The sequence below is a fragment of the Hibiscus syriacus genome, unplaced genomic scaffold, assembly GCF_006381635.1.
Source record: "Hibiscus syriacus cultivar Baekdansim isolate YM2019G1 unplaced genomic scaffold, ASM638163v2 tig00110328_pilon, whole genome shotgun sequence".
NCBI classification, from domain to species: domain Eukaryota; kingdom Viridiplantae; phylum Streptophyta; class Magnoliopsida; order Malvales; family Malvaceae; genus Hibiscus; species Hibiscus syriacus.
In genome coordinates, this window is record NW_024062685.1 from 1,316,882 (window position 1) to 1,322,900 (window position 6,019).

Below are 6,019 nucleotides of genomic sequence, written 5' to 3' on the forward strand. Positions count from 1 at the left end.
CTTTCTCTTATCTTTTGTTGATAGGTGGCAGTACTAGTCTTAATGTTGGTTGTCATCATTGATATTTATTGGTTTTCCTTTATTTTTTTATATCATATCTTTATTTTTTTTTTCTAGTTTTTGAAAATCCCGTTTTTATAGTATATTCTCATATACCATTATAACATGTTTTTCTGTCTGTATGGTGAATTTTATGTCTTTTGGCCAGTTTTAAACTTGATCATGAGTAAATAAACTTGATGTTGATGTTTTACTTGATGCGAATGTCGTTGTTTATTTTGCCTATGTGATGATTTTAATTAATTTGTGGTATGCAGAATTTGGTGGGTAATTCACATCAGTCCATGTTTCTTTTCTGTTGTTTTCTCACACGAATCAAATTCAAACATGATTTTTCATTTTAGAAAAGGCATGGATGGCGAACTCCAATATAATGCTATTATATAGAGAGAAGAAGAAGAAGAAGAAGCATTGAAATTTCTTAACTTTAAAAACTGTGGTGGAAATGAAAAACACATATTTCAAATGGATTGAAATTATGCATCGATGACTTTTTTATGTTTGAATTATGACAATTATATCTGAAATATATTTATTTTTTAGCTTTAAATATGTTGTACTTATTTGTAAATAGTTACGAGTTTATGTAAGTATTATTTCATGTCATATTTTATGTCAAAGTTAAGCTGGTAATTTTTGGTTTTTGATATTGTTATTGTAGATTTTTTTTTTTAAAAAGTTATAATTTTTTTGTATAGTCTAATTTTTTTTATAGTCTGAGGTGATTGTAGATTTTTCTTAACCATTGATAGTGTACATACACTCTGCAAATACAATTGCTTGAACATAGAACTTTAAGGGAGAACAATATAAAAAGCATTGAAACATAAAAATATCTTAATTATTTGTATGATTATAATTAGAAATGATACAATGTTATCAGAATACTTCATCATGAAAAAAATGTTTTCTCCAAAGACTAGAGGCTGTACGCATTAAATTTAATTTAATTTTTTTGTCCAAAATAATTGGATGTACTTGACTCTTATGGAGGCTTAGTGCATCAACCCCTAATAAATTGTCATGTTATAACGCCGTTAATTATCTAACGGTAGAGTGACAAAAAAAATTCAATCTTCAAAGTTTAATGGGTAAACTGAAAAGTTTTAAAGTTCAATGAGCAAAACTAGGAGGTTCATTGATGATTTATGTAATTTACCCTTTATTTTAATATAATTTTTTTTATTTATAAAAATAACAAGGAAATATATTAATGGAAATGATAAGAAATTAACATGCGTTACAATGAAAATATTTAAATTAGAAAAAATAACATCAGTGACCGAAAATGCCTTGTAATATACCATTTTGACCAACTTTTTTTGGATTTGCCAAAATGACCAAGTAAATCGCAATGCGATCGATAATTCGCAACGCGATCTCCGGTATCGCAAATCTGTTTCCAGATTCGCAATGCGATAGTCGAAGTTCGCGTTGCGATTCATTCCAATTCGTTGCGACAGGCAAAGTTCGCATTGCGATTCATTCCAATTCGTTGCGACAGGCGAAGTTCGCATTGCGATTCATTCCAATTCGTTGCGACAGGCGAAGTTCGCATTGCGATTCATTCCAATTCGTTGCGACAGACGAAGTTCGCATTGCGATTCATTCTAATTCATTGCGACAGGCGAAGTTCGCATTGCGATTCATTCCAATTCGTTGCGATAGGCGAAGTTCGCGTTGCGATTCATTCCAAATTCGTTACGATAGTCCAAATATTGCATTTGTTTCTTAAGAATTTACGTGTCGAAGACCACGTATTACCACGACCATAACCACCCACGACCCGAGACGGGACGGCAAACGGCGGCGGCCGCGAGAGTCCTTCTTGTTCTCTGGCGCGCGAGAGTCCTTCTGTTCTCTATCACTCGACAAGGAAGTGGGAAAGCCAAGCCTTAAATACCATTCCCAATAGTGTTTCCAATACTATGTGGGATTGAGTATTACCAACACTTGTTTCCAATACCATTACCTTCATTGTCTGTAAGAGTTTAATTTTGAAACTAAAAAAATATTTATTCGAATAAATAACTTACCCTTTGAGGACTTTGATGGAAGAAAAATATTAACCAAACAAATGCAAAGGAGACAATGATGGAAGTTTTCAACTGAGGATGCTACGAAAACTAGCTGATAATGACACAAAGGAAACATATCGAGTTGTTTGGTCATCATCTACTCTTTGCAAGTAAGTCATTTGAACACTATAAGAACCCGAATCATAGTTAGTTTTAGCAATTACTTCATTTATGATCAAAGTCCTCAAAGGGTAAGTTATTTATTCGAATAAATATTTTTTTAGTTTCAAAATTAAACTCTTACAGACAATGAAGGTAATGGTATTGGAAACAAGTGTTGGTAATGCTCAATCTCACATAGTATTGGAAACACTATTGGGAATGGTATTTAAGGCTTGACTTCCCCACTTCCTTGTTGAGTGATAGAGAACAAGGGGGACTCTCGCGCGCCGCCGCCGTCGCCGTCGCCGTCCCATCTCGGGTCGTGGTCGTGGTCGTGCTCGTGGTAATACGTGTCTTCGACACGTCCACGCGAATTCTATCTTTTTAGAGAAAATTCTTAAGAATCAAATGCAATATTTGGACTATCGCAACGAATTTGTAATGAATCGCAACGCGTATCGCAACGAATTTGGAATGAATCGCAACGCGAACTTCGCCTGTCGCAACGAATTGGAATGAATCGCAATGAATTGGAATGAATCGCAACGCGAACTTCGACTATCGCGTTGCGAATCTGGAAACTGATTTGCGATACCGGAGATCGCATTGCGAATTATCGATCGCATTGCGATTTACTTGGTCATTTTGGCAAATCCAAAAAAAGTTGATCAAAATCGTATATTACAAGGCATTTTCGGTCACTGAGGTTATTTTCTCTTTAAATTATTATCAAATGATATTAATTGAAAAAATAATAAATAGTAACACTTTTATAATAATACGTCTTATTAGATTAATACAAATTCATTAATATATAAAAGTAATAATTTTTTATTTTAGATATATTATAAAATACTATAGAGTGAAAACATTGTTATAATTATATGTATTATATGTAATATGTAATTATACATGATACGAATCAAGTGGTCTCAATGATTAAGAAATTGTTATTCTTTGAAGTTTTAAGTAGGAACATTTTATATGCTGAGTTATAAACTTTCATTGTCAAATAATTGCAAAATTTTAAACAGATAATATCTTATATTCTTATACAAAATGGTTAATCCGAGATAAATATAATAATAGTAACAAATAAATATTATATAATCGAACAAAACAAAATAATTATAAAGAATTCAAATAGAAGAATGAAACGTGTTACTCATGTGTAGACACAGAATCGGATGAGTGGAGTAACATAAATCGAAGAAGAATTTTGTTGTGGCATGTATGAACAGTTTCCTTAAGACATATTCGTCCTCTCCTAGGTGCTTTGAGTAAGGTTAGATGTCGGTCTCCTGGGATACAACAACAAATGATCACAACAGTAACCACAACTATATTGACCAGTCGAACACAATCTTGCCTTTCTCTATAATCGAAAAGAACGAATTTGGAAGGAATTTTCTAAGTGTTTTTCCTATTCCAAAGTTCTAAACTTGTGTTGTGTTATGACTTAGAATTTTGCCTTAACTAGCCTATATACAGAAGTGGAAATTGATTGAAGGGTTAATACCTTTAGATGAAATGACTTAATCTTTAAATTAAAGGACTTATCCTTTTGATGAAAAGTGCTTAACCTTTTCACGAAAGGATTTAATCTTTTCATGAAGAGAATTGTTGAATAAGTATGATTGAATGGATGCAACTTTAAACCAAAAATTAAGTTCATTCAGTAAGTGACATGACTTATAATTAACTAGTTATAAATAACATCAATTCATTCAATTTTTCCAACAATCCCCCACATGAATGAACTTGATGATTCAAACACTGACTCGATATGGTGATAGATTCTACATTTGATATTTGCATAGGATAGGTCGGCGTCCCCCTTTGAACCTTCCCTCGTGAAAATATTTTTACCTTACTAGTTGTCCAACAGACCTGATGTAAGGCTTCACGGTGGAGAAGAAGAGAATGAAGAAGAGAAGTCTGGAAACTTTTGTTTCCTGAAAATGGATTCCACGTGGGTTATAAAATACCCACAACCTATATTTAATTATTTCCAGTTAAAAGACCCATTTGCCCCTTTACTCCTTCATTCTTTGCTAATCCATCCTACATTAAAAATTTCAATTAAGTCAAACTTTTCAATTTATCTAATTTGGTCACTGAATTTTAAAATCTCACAATTTGATCACTAACTCAGTATGGAGGATGTTACAAATCTCCCATTTAAGAAACTTCGTCCTCAAATTTTCATTGCACGAACAGATGAGGGTACTGAAATCGCATATCTTCTTCACGTTCCCACGTGGCTTCTTCTACCTTATGATTTATCCATAACACTTTTACCAACGGAACCGTTTTATTCCTTAACTGTTTAACTTCATAAGCTAATATTCTCACGGGTTCTTCTTCATAGGTTAAATCAGGTTGGGCTTCTACTTGTTCTGGTGCAACGATGTAAAAGGGATCGGACCTATACCTCCGCAACATGGACGCATGGAAGACATTATGAATTTTCTCCATTTCTAATAGCAAAGATAACTGATATGTCACTGGTCCTATCCTCTTAACAACCTCATATATTGCATGATGAATCTAGGACTTAACTTCTATTTTTGACCAAACTGTAACACTTTTTTCCAGGGAGATACCTTCAGAAACACTTTATTTCCCACTTCAAATTTAATCTCTTTTCTTTTAAGGTCAGAATAAGACTTTTGTCGATCAAATGCCACTTTGAGGTTATCCTGAATTCCTTGAATTTTCTCTTCCACATATTGGATCAAATCTGGACCAAGAACGCTTTGATCTTTGAGCTCATACCAGTTTAATGGCATACGAAATTTCCTCCCATATAATGCCTTATAGGGTTCCATCTTGATACTAGACTGATAACTATTGTTGTAAATGAATTCTGCCAATGGTAGATACTTCTCCCACGACCCTTAAACTCAATTATACATGCTCTCAACATATCTTCCAAGATTTGAATTATCCTCTCTGATTGTCCGTCAGTCTGAGGGTGAAAGACCGTACTAAAATTTAAGCGAGTCCCTAATGTTCCATGCAAATATTTCCAAAATATCAAAGTGAATCGAGGGTATCGGTTAGAAACTATAGAAACAGGCACTCCATTCAATCTAATAATATCTCTAATGTATAGCTCCGCGTACTTTTCCATAGAGAAATCAATTCTGACAGGAAGGAAATGTGCTGACTTGGTCAACCGATCAACAATTACCCAAATTGAATCTCTTTTATTCGAAGTCAAAGGTAACTCCAAAACAAAGTCCATCATCATATTTTCCTACTTCTATTGAGGAATAGAAAGCGGTTGCAATAATCCTGATGAAACTTGATGTTCGGCTTTGACCTGTTGACATGTTAAGCACTTAGACACAAATTCGGTGATGCTCCGTTTCATCCCTGGCCACCAATACCGATCCTTCAAATCATATATAATCTTGGTTCCACTTGGGTGCTTCGTCAATGGACTGCAATGAGCCTCTGTCAATAAATCTTTCTTCAAATCCTCATTGTCGGGTATCACAATTCTTCCTTTATAATACAAATTCCCATAAGACTTAACCTCAAAATCTTTAATTTCTCCATTTTTCACTTGCTCAACTCTTTTTAAACACCCTTCATCTTTACTTTGTAATTCTCCAATTCGATCCAACCATGCTGGTTTAAGTTTCAAATCTGCACATAGACCACCATCTCCAGTCAAAGATAACCTAGTATCCATAGCTCGTAAGGCTACAAACGTCTTCCAACTTAAAGCATCTGCTACCACGTTAGTCTTTCCAAGATGAAAATCAATG